The sequence below is a fragment of the Brassica oleracea genome, chromosome C6 (assembly GCF_000695525.1).
Source record: "Brassica oleracea var. oleracea cultivar TO1000 chromosome C6, BOL, whole genome shotgun sequence".
Lineage (NCBI taxonomy): Eukaryota > Viridiplantae > Streptophyta > Magnoliopsida > Brassicales > Brassicaceae > Brassica > Brassica oleracea.
This window is the reverse complement of record NC_027753.1, coordinates 9,432,102-9,443,520: the sequence shown is the minus strand read 5'-3', so window position 1 is coordinate 9,443,520 and position 11,419 is coordinate 9,432,102. Positions and strand designations below refer to the sequence as shown.

At 38.0% G+C, this 11,419-nt stretch overlaps 1 long non-coding RNA gene across 1 annotated transcript; it reads left to right on the top strand.

Moving 5' to 3' along the window:
* Window positions 1-4,704: 4,704 nt before the first annotated feature.
* LOC106299358 lies at window positions 4,705-6,426 on the top strand. The gene is made up of 4 exons (XR_001261760.1): window positions 4,705-4,991; window positions 5,310-5,367; window positions 5,443-5,511; window positions 6,212-6,426. It is a non-coding gene; the product is annotated as an uncharacterized LOC106299358 (long non-coding RNA).
* The last annotated feature ends 4,993 nt before the right edge of the window (window positions 6,427-11,419 follow it).

Sequence of the window (11,419 nt, the reverse complement as noted above, 5' to 3'; positions counted from 1 at the left end):
GGACTAGTACCCATTGCTACTAGCTACTTTAGACAGATCTTTGAATCATCAAATCCAGAGGACATTGAAGAGACGCTAGCTCAAGTTCCTACCACGATCACTGGTGGAATGAATGACAATCTTACCGGCCCGGTCACTGAATGGGAGGTCAAATTAGCGCTTTTTGCTATGCATCCAGAAAAGGCCCCTGGACCAGATAAGATGACTCTATTAAAAATTTTGGGATATAGTAAAGGAGGATTTAACTCTTATGGTTAATAAATTCCTTTTTGAGGGGACAATGGCGAGTGGACTGAATGATACAAATATATGCCTCATCCCGAAAACAACAAAGCCTAATGCAATGGCTCAGTTCAGACCTATTAGCTTGTGCAATGTCAGCTACAAGATAATCTCTAAGGTCTTATGCCAGAGATTAAAGAAAGTGTTACCAGGCCTGATATCGGAAACCCAGTGTAATGACCTTCATATATAATAATAATAAAAAAACCCACATGATAGTCACAAGCAGTGTGCTTGCTTGCTTAATTAATTAAAATTAAATTATGTGGCTGGGAGATATTTCTTCAAAGGAAGGAATTAGTGAGCTGCTTAGTTGATGATTATGAATCAAGTTGCCAGCTGTTATATGATCACCAAGTCTGGAGTAACTCAAGTCGAGTCATTCCGCAGAAATACGACGCCAGGCTACTCAGAGTCAGCGACCGTCTCCGTCCATGATGCATCGAGGTCATAGAGGCAGAGTAGTTCGTGGAGGACGTTCAGGAGGACATCGTCAGAGAACTCAGACTTGCTTTGGTTGTGGCCAGAGGGGCCATATAGCTAGAGATTGTCCGAATGGAGGACAATACAGGCTGGCGGTACCACCCAGTGTTACTTGCTTCACGTGTGGAGAGCGGGGAAATTACGCAACATCTCTTCCTCGTACCCATCCTACACCTTCAGATGCACCACGAGCTCCACAGGCTGGATCATCTCGTTCCCCTTTACCCTTTCCCATACCACCAGCGCAGCGTCCGGCCATTTATGGTAGGGCCTATGCCTTAGAGTTACCTGGACCACCGGGACCACCGAAGGGTCCTATCACAGGTTTATTTTCTTAACCTATTGAGTGCTGTGTGATATCTTTAAAAAGAAATTGATTGGTGCATTAGTATATTAAAAAAAAAATGCTATGTGAATGGTTGAATTATTAATTTAACTTGAAGTCAATTATATATAGGTACTTTGGCTGTGGGTTGAAATTCATTCCATATCCTGTTCGATTCGGGAGCAACACATAGTTTTGTAGCTCCCGAAAGTAGCGTCTAGACTCAAGGGAGAATTCACTAAGGTGAATTTAAATATTCCTGTTTTAACTCCCGGTGATCAAGTTCTTGAAACCGAAGGCTGCATCTTAGAAGTTCCGATCACTATCCAAGGCATGATGTTTCCGGCCCATTTGTTAATACTTCCCTTAGAGTGGTACGAGGTCATCCTAGGAATGGATTGGCTGTCTAGTTACCGAGCTCATCTCGATTGTGGTCGAGGGAAGATTTTCTTTGAAAGAGATACCCAACCCTCTTTAGCTTACCATGGCATTGTACCGAGTGTTGGAGTGTCGCTAGTTTCAGCCTTGAGAGTAGAGAACCTTCTGAAACAGAATGAAGAAGTGTATCTAGTTACCTTAATTGCTGGGCAATGAGACGATGAGAAAGAGCAGAACTTAGAAGACATCCCCATAGTCCGAGAATACGAAGACGTGTTTAAGGCATTAGAGGGATTACCACCGTCCAGAAATAACCCTTTTAGTATAACTTTAGAACCCGGATCAGCTGCAATAGCAAAGGCACCGTACCGAATGGCTCCATCTGAACTCGCTGAGTTGAAGCAACAATTAGCTGATTTGCTAGAGAAAGGTTTCATTCGTCCTAGTTCATCATCGTGGGGAGCGCCTGTGCTGTTCGTAAAGAAGAAAGACGGAAGTATTCGGTTATGTATTGATTATCGTGGAATCAACAACGTGACCATTAAAGACAAGTATCCACTTCCAAGAATTGATGAGCTTTTAGATCAGTTACAAGGTGCAAGTTGGTTTTCGAAGATTGATCTGGCTTCGGGTTATCATCAAATTCCGATTTCCGAGACATACATTATGAAGACAACTTTTAGGACGCGCTATGGACAATTCGAGTTCGTAGTAATGCCTTTTGGTCTTACCAATGCTCCAGCTGCCTTTATGCGTTTGATGAATGACGTATTTCGAGATTACTTGGACGAGGAGCATCTACGCATGGTTCTCGACCGTCTACGAGATCAAAAGCTTTTTTCAAAGCTTAGTAAGTGTTGTTTCTGGAAGAGAGAAGTTGGATTCTTAGGACATCGAGTGTCAGAACAAGGAGTTGCTGTTGATCCAGAAAAGATAGCTGCTATTAAAGAATGGCCGCGTCCAACTTGTGTTACCGAGATTCGAAGTTTCCTTGGATTGGCTGGCTATTACCGGAAGTTTGTTCAGGGGTTTTCAAGCATATCGAAGCCGTTGACTCTTCTAACTGGCAAAGGTGTCACCTATGAGTGGAGTACAGAAACCAAAGAAGCGTTTGATAAGTTAAAGGAAGCTTTAACCTCTGCACCTATCTTAGCTTTTCCTAAGCCTGGCCAACCGTATACAGTGTATACAGATGCATCTAATGTTGGTTTAGGTTGTGTGCTGATGCAAGACGATAGGGTAATCGCCTATGCATCAAGGCAACTAAGGAAGCATGAAGTAAACTATCCGGCACATGATTTGGAGATGGCCGCAGTTGTGTTTGCACTTCGAATTTGGCGATCATATTTGTATGGTGAGAAGATCCAAGTGTTCACTGACCATAAAGCCTTAAATATCTTTTCACTCAACCTGATTTGAACCTAAGGCAAAGACGATGGATGGAGTTTGTAGCAGACTACGACATGCAGATTCTATACCATGTAGGAAAAGCAAATGTGGTTGCTGATGCTTTGAGCAGAAGGAAAGTTGATGTGGATATTGAAAAGGAACTCCAGAACCTTGAAACAGAATTCAAGATGATTAGTTCGGCTACCTTAGAAGGTGAGGAAGGAGAACCTTTCGGATTACAAGCAGTGAGCCAAGCCGGTTTACTTGCTCGTAACCAAGAATGTCAAATAAGAGATGTTAACCTGATCCGAGAGCAGTTGATTGGAGGCAATTTTGGTGGATATCAAGTTGCGAGTGATGGAACGTTGTTATTCAATGGTCGAGTAACCGTTCCGAAAGCAGAAGGACTTCGAGAAGAGATTTTAAGAACCGCACACCATTCTCTTTTGAGCATCCCACTGGCCCGAAATGAAGAGAGATGTAGCAACGTGGGTTTCTCAGTGTCAGGCTTGCCAACAAATAAAGGCCGAACATCAAGTTCCAAGTGGCTTACTTTAAAGTCTACCAATCCCTGAATGGAAATGAGATGCCGTGGCGATGGACTTTATTTCTGGTTTACCTAGGGCGCCAGGCCGTGGGAATGATGCAATTTGGGTAATTGTCGATCGTCTTTCCAAATCTGCTCATTTTCTACCCATGAAACTCACAGACAAAGTGGAGACGTTAGCAGAGTTGTACTTGAAAGAAATTGTAAAGCTTCATGGGGTACCAGCAAATATAGTATCAGACCGAGACCCGCGTTTTACTGCTAAGTTTTGGCGAGCTTTTCAACAAGCTTTGGGAACTGATTTGCGCATGAGTACTGCGTTTCATCCAGAAATCGATGGTCAAACCGAAAGAACAATCAGAACCCTAGAAGATCTGTTAAGGTTGTGTATTCTTGATTGGAATGGTCCGTGGGATAAGTTTCTACCGCTGATAGAGTTTTCCTACAACAATAGCTACCACTCGAGCATCAAAAAATTCACCGTATGAAGCACTATATGGTCGACCTTGTAGAACACCAGTGTGTTGGGCAGAAGTTGGTGAGCAAGAATGCTTGGTCCAGAAATTGTAGATGAGACTGCTGAAAAAGTAAGAGTGATTCAAGCAAATATGAAGAAAGCTCAAGATCGTCAAAAGAAGTATGCAAATCGCGGTAGAAGAGAAGTCAGCTTTGTAGTAAATGATTTAGTCTTCTTAAAGGTAGCTGCACAGAAAGGAAAGGAACGATTCAAAAAAGTTGGGAAGTTAGCAACCCGTTACATAGGTCAGTACGGAATTGTTGCTAAAGTTGGAGAAGTAGCCTACCGACTTGAACTTCCATCTGATATGCCTATGCATCCAATATTTCATGTATCGATGTTGCGTAAGCATATACCAGATCCCAATATGGTCGAGCCGCAATAACCAGAGAACTAACAACCAAACCTCACCTATCCTGAAAGTCCTCTGCGGATAGGCGAATGTCGTATCAAGAGATTGAGGAACCGAGAGATTTCTCAAGTTCAAGTATATTGGGGAAAGGACCAGAGAATTATTGTCAGATGGGAGGATGAAGATAAGTTCAGAGCTGATTACCCAGAGTTCTTCTCAGATACCCCAGTCGTCCAGTGAAGTGTGCACAGTTATATTTTGAGAATTCGGGGACGAATTCTTTTGAGACGGGAAGAGTGTAATGACCTTCATATATAAAAAAAAAAAACCCACATGATAGTCACAAGCAGTGTGCTTGCTTGCTTAATTAATTAAAATTAAATTATGTGGCTGGGAGAGATTTCTTCAAAGGAAGGAATTATTGAGGTGCTTAGTTGATGATTATGAATCAAGTTGCCAGCTGTTATATGATCACCAAGTCTGGAGTAACTCAAGACACTTACCTTGACATCACATAATTACTCTTCCTTTCCCCTCTCTCCTTGTCGTGAAGAAACAAACTGATCAGAGAAAGAAAAAAAAAATTGCAGAGAGAAAACAGTGAGAAAGAAGAGAAAAAGTGAAGAAAAAAAAAATCAGAGGAAAAATCAGGGAAAAAAAAGACAAGACCTTGTAAGGGGGAGGATCAAGTGAGTTCTTCTGTCCATCAGTTGTTGTGGTAAGCTTAATCTTCTTGCCTCAGTCAAGTCTTGATCAGAATCAGATATTGATCAGTTAAGCTGTTATCATGGATCAGTTGTTTAAGCTTCATCGTTTCAGTTTTATATATTTCAGATTAAATCAGTTGCTGGAATAATTAGCTCATGTTTTATGAACTAGTTTAATTTAATCTGAACTGATCTTATCATGGTCTGAACTTCACTTGATCTGAAGTGATAAACCTTGTTCTGAATCGAGCTGATAAGATCTTATTTAAAATTCTTCTTCAGAACCGAACTAAGTATCTAAAGCTAGTACTTGTGTTCTGTTTTGTCAGCTGCTTGCTAGTCTTGCTGTCTCACTCCAGTTCGTCCTTGTACCTGTGTACTCCTTTGGTAAGCTGTAATGAAGTGGTTTGGATGTGGTGATCAGAAAACCTAGTAACCGTAATGAACATTGTCCATTCTCAGGTTCCTTTCAGCTTGTTTGAGATCAGTTCCAAGCTTTCTTAAAATTTCGGTTTCAAGACTTATTTTATGGTGAGTCTAGATAGTTGGATAATAAATCATGTATGAGTGTAGCATGATTTATCTGCAGTCAATAGTCATGAATGGCTAGGGGTTGTCTAATTATTCTTAAAAATTTGTGAAGAGTTTAACTCGTGTGAACTCTTACGAAATACTCATAAGTGTTCATGGAGGTTTATGTGTGACTTGTATATGTGTCTAAGTACTAATCTGATATGCATTCATATAGTTAAGTATGTAAGTAATATTCATATGAAGTCTTGGTCAATACTCGCTACCTAAATATCACCGTAATATGAAGAGCCGTCGCTTGATCGTATGTAGTTCACGTGACGTTTCAAGCTGTGCGAAGACACGGAGTTACGGTATTGCAGACTAGGACCGGGGTGACGATCCAGTGTCGGGTGTTCATCAAGTGATTATCCGAAGGAGATGAATTTTAATTATTTTTAATTATTTTTATTACCCGCTAAGCTCTTAACCTTTTGTGGTTTCGGATTTAGCATATGCTATAAATATATATATATATATATATATTATGAGTTAAGGGCGGGTGATATGGAGCGATGTATAGGAAGAGATTCATAGTGATTATGTACTAGTACTTGAATGATCATACTAATGCATTATTGTGATTGCTGGTGTTGATTTGTTGTGTTGTGATTCTAGATTCACTGAGTATTTGTTACTCACGACTCATTCGTGTGTGCAGGTAACCATTAGGCGGGAGACACTTTTCTCTTTTGGACTAGAAGAAACAGCGTAATCAGCGGTAGTTTTTGTTGTCCTTGCAACGAACCTTTTGATGTATATTTACTGTAAAACGTTGTTGGGCGATAGGCCGCATGATAAAACTATAATGGTTTGTAAAATGTTTAAAGTAAATAAATAAGGTATAAAGGATGTTTTATAAACTACTAGTTCTCACATGATATTAATCCTTGTCCGGGACAAACCAACTATCGAGTATTGCTTGTCGGGTTGAAAATCCTAGAGTGATATCCGATAGGAGCGTCGGTGCTCTCAGTTTGTTGATCTAAGGTGATCGGAATTATTCTGGGAACCTAGGATCGACCTTCGGGGAACAACGACGGTGTCATTTCTGGTCATCTATGATCGGGGGTGTCACACCCAGTCAGCCTTTGTTGCTGGGAGACACATCTCAGACAACATTATGATCGCACAAGAGATGTTCCATGCTCTGAGAACTAAACCAAGTGGGCGCAATAAAAGGATGGCCATCAAGACTGACATGAGCAAAGCATATGATAGGATGGAATGGTCTTTTATTGAAGTTGTCATGCGCAAGATGGGTTTCTCAGAAATTTGGATCGCCTGGATAATGCGAAGCATCACGTCGGTGAAATATAAGGTCCTCATGAATGGAGAGCCAAGAGGAAATATTGTTCCAGGTAGAGGTCTACGTCAAGGAGATCCTCTGTCTCCTTTCATTTTTATTCTATGCACGGAAGCGCTCGCTAGCCTTCTCAATCATGCAGAGAGCCAAGGGAAGATAACGGGGATCCGTGTTACATGGGTGTCCCACCTTCTTTTTGCTGATGATAGCCTTTTCTTCTGTAAGGCGGAGCCCCGTGAATGTGAAGAAGTAATGAAAGTAATCAGGAAGTATGGTAAAGCTCCAGGCCAATGTATCAACTTTGATAAATCGTCCTTACTCTTTGGTAAGCGGATTAATGCAACAAGTAGACAAGAGATTAAAGAAGTGTTGAGAATGCAAAACGAGGGTGGAATGGGTACTTATCTAGGGATCCCGAAAGACATAAGTGCCTCTAAGTGCAAACTTTTTGCGTTTCTAAAGGATAAGTTGATGCATAGAGTGAATGGATGGACAGGTAGATGGCTCTCAAAAGGAGGAAAAGAAGTGTTGATTAAATCTATTCTCCTAGCTCTTCCGACATACGTAATGTCTACTTTCCTGCTCCCTTTGGAGATATGTGAAAACCTTGCAAGTGCCATTGCTAAATTCTGGTGGAGTTCAAATCCTCCAAAAAGAGGAATACACTGGGCGAAATGAGAGAAAGTATGCTTACCAAGGGAAGAGGGTGGGATGGGTTTTCGTATGATCCATGAGTTCAATTTGGCATTATTGGCAAAACAATTATGGAGACTAGTTTAACTTCCAGACTCTTTGGTGGCCCGGGTTTTAAGGGGAAGATACTATAGGATGAGTTCACCACTAAGAGTAATCTCTGCTTGAAGCCCATCGTACGTGTGGTCTAGCATTAGTACTGTGCGAAAGTTGCTTTTAACGGGAATCAGACAGAAAATACAATCAGGCTATGAAGTCAAGGTGTGGGAGGATCCATGGATTCCAACGACCCCTGCGAGACCAGCTCTCCCTATAGCGCCGGTAATGCATCCTAATATGAGAGTTAGTGACTTCATTAATCCGGAAATGAAAGAGTGGGATGTTGATCTTTTGGAGAATTATGTCAATCCGGAGGACATACCACTAATAAGGAGTTTGGCCACAAGTTTCAGCACATCGTCGCGATACATTCTGTTGGAATTACACAAGGAATGGCCAATACACGGTTAAATCTGGATATTGGGTGGCTCAGAATGTGTCAAAGACAGAGGGGGAGAAAGAAGTCCTAGAACCGAGTATCACAAAGCTTCAAGCCTTCGCTTGGATGATAAAAGCACCTTCGAAGATATGTCATCTTATATGGCAGCTGTTAACTGGCCATGTGGCAGTAACGAGGAATTTAGCAAGACGCAATATGAGATGTGATAACTACTGCCCAAGATGTGGAGAGCTAGAAGAATCTGTAACCCATGCTATATTCGAGTGTCCGCCAGCTCTACAAGTCTGGACCTTATCATCAACTCCGTCAAGCCCAGGTTTATTTCCAGTACCAATCATTTACGCATATATGGATTACCTATTCTGGAGAAAAAACAGCATTATCGAGCCGGAACAGGACATAGATCCTTATCTCTGGATAATTTGGTACATTTGGAAGGTTAGGAATGACAAACTTTTCAGGGGAATAGACAGAGATCCGTTGGAGCTAGTTCGACATGCAGAGAGTGAATATCAAGTCTGGTTTAATGCGAACGAAGTGGTACAACATGTGGTACAAGAAGTCATTCCTGAGGAGCCCCAAGTCATAAGCTTGGGTAATATTTGCTTGCTAGATAGATCTTGGACAGCCTCGGCTCAGTATAGTGGATATGGATGGGTATGGTGGGACAGTGGAGGAAACATTCAATTGTTGGGGACAAGAAATTTCAATCGACGTGAATCAGCTTTGCATTCGGAAGTAGAATCTCTGCAATGGGCAATGGAGAACATGCTTCAACACTCAACTTGCCAGAACTTTGGGACATACTGCAAGGAGCTGATAGCAATGATAAAGGATCCTCATGTCTGGCCTAGCTTTGCGACAGAATTGGAAAGGATGGAGACGTTGCTGATTTGCTTTCCGGATTTCAATATCATTCATGTTCCACGAGCGCGCAATTAGTTTTCAGATTTTTTAGCTAAGACGGCTAGATCATTCTATAGGAAGTTACATTTTATTGGTTGTTCTATTCCGATCTGGTTACTCAGTCCACTCCAAGCCTGAGTGACCGTTTGACGTAAAAAAAAAGACTATAAAGTAGATAAAATAGGATCTAATTTATTTATTTTTCATTTTATAAACGATAACTTAAAATACATTAAGTTATTGTTAAAATATTTTTACACTGATTTGTTAGAATTTTTAAAATATAATATATAAATATATATTATATTTAAAATGAAAAATATTATGATTAAAATAGTTACAAAGATTTTATATTATTAGCTTTAAAGAAATACATGTTAATTTTTATACATGTATTATATAGTTTGCTAATGTTAACTCATCTTACCAACGTATTAGATTTTATTTTTGAACATAAATATTTATACTTACGAAAATAAAATATTTAAATTTATAATTTTAATATAATTTTATTATATTTAGCTCAATATAATATTTTTTTTTAATATGATTGATTATGATTACATAATAGACAAAATATTATAGAATTTTTTATTTTTTATTTTATAAACGATAACCGAATATATTAATGTATAATAATATTTGAAACTAATTTCAAAATTAGTGAAAATATTTAAATATAATTTTGAAAATGAAGATCTTGTAAAAATCTTTTAAAACAGATTTGTTAGAATTTTCAAATAAATATATTTACATTTAAAATGAAAAGATATCAAAAGATATTATGATTAAAGTATTTTAAAGATTATATGTATTATTTGTCTTGGTAAAATACATTTAATAAAATTTCTAAGTAATAGTCCAAATTAAAAAATCACACATGAAATAAGTTATGATTTCTATTTTAATATATAAGATTGTTGTTCTGGAACTCGAAACTGCATGAATATAATAATCCACCATTTTTCATTCTGAATAATTAAAATTTTATTTTTAATTTCTTTCATTTTGGTACTTTATTTCATAGTTTAATGGATAACATGATATGATAAAACAAACGTGTGGGAGTTAAAAAGGAGACAAACATGGAATAAATATAAATTTTAAAAAGAATTTAAAAATAAAATAACAAATTAAAAAGTTATCATTGGCCACAATCTGGAATTAGGTGGTTATTTGAAAAACTAGTTTTCCTAGACTTTAGGGAATCAATTTTTTCCAAAATCATGATTGAAAAGAATGTGGTTTTCAAAAACAAAAGCTAGAAACCATTTCAAAAACTGGAAATAATCAAGCTTTTGGTCCATGGATGCGACTCTCCCAAATCGAGTGTTTTCTAACTGTGACCATCTTTGCATCATTAACTTCTTAAAATCGAATCCCTTGATTGATTGATGTAACAAAAACTCAAAAGTAAATTTATCTGATAAAATCGAGTGGTAAGTTCAACCAAACCATTTAACTGAACCAATTTATTTATGAGTTTATAATTAATTATATTCTATTCAACCAAACCATTTAACTGAACCAGTTCATTTATGAATTTATAGTTAATTATATTCTAGTTCAACCAAAATATTTAACTAAACCAGTTCATTTATGAATTTATAAGTAATTGAATTCTAGTCCAACCAAACCATTTAACTGAACCAGTTCATTAGCTTCGTCAAAACCAAATCATTTAACGAACAAGTTCATTTATTTTGTTTTATAATATTTCATAAAACTTAGAAATACTTTGTCCAACGTTCAATTGCAAAAATTAGTAAAACTGAGAAGTACTTTGGTTAACGAATCAAACAGCTAAGATCTGAAAATAAGTTAACCGTAGACCATTCTTAACGATAAGAACAACATAAGAAATGGTTAAACTAGTTAACCAGAGACAAGTCTTAACAAAAAAAACTAGAACCGAAATTCATACAACGAAGCTCACGAACGACGGGACATAAGTTACTTAAGCTATGTAATCTCATCAATTATCCTATTCATACGCTTCCTTAACCGTTGAACCTCTTCCTTGACACCGAAAAACCATGGTTGACAAAAGTGGAAGCTATTGAAGTTAAACTTGATTTTGGGCTATGCTTAATTATGAACCAATAAATTCTTATTGGACTAAACTCAAAATTAAGCTTAAATTCTAGAATCTTTCTAGAATTATCATCACCTCCTCAAATAGAAAAATATCTAGATATTGTAGTAGAAAAATCTAGAGAATAAAGAAAAATCTAGGAAGTGAGGTTGTAATAGAACCATCTAGATATTTTTAATAGAGTTTAGGAGGCTATAAATACCTCTTCATCCTCTCATTTGTAAAAACACAAGAAGTTGAACAAGTAAAGTATAAGAAAATTTTCTTGAAGAAAGAGTGTTCTACTCAAAGTTCTCTAAATCTCTTTGAGAGTTCTTCCATATTATTCTTCATACTTGGAAGTTTTCTTGTTTCTTTCGGGTTCTCGGGT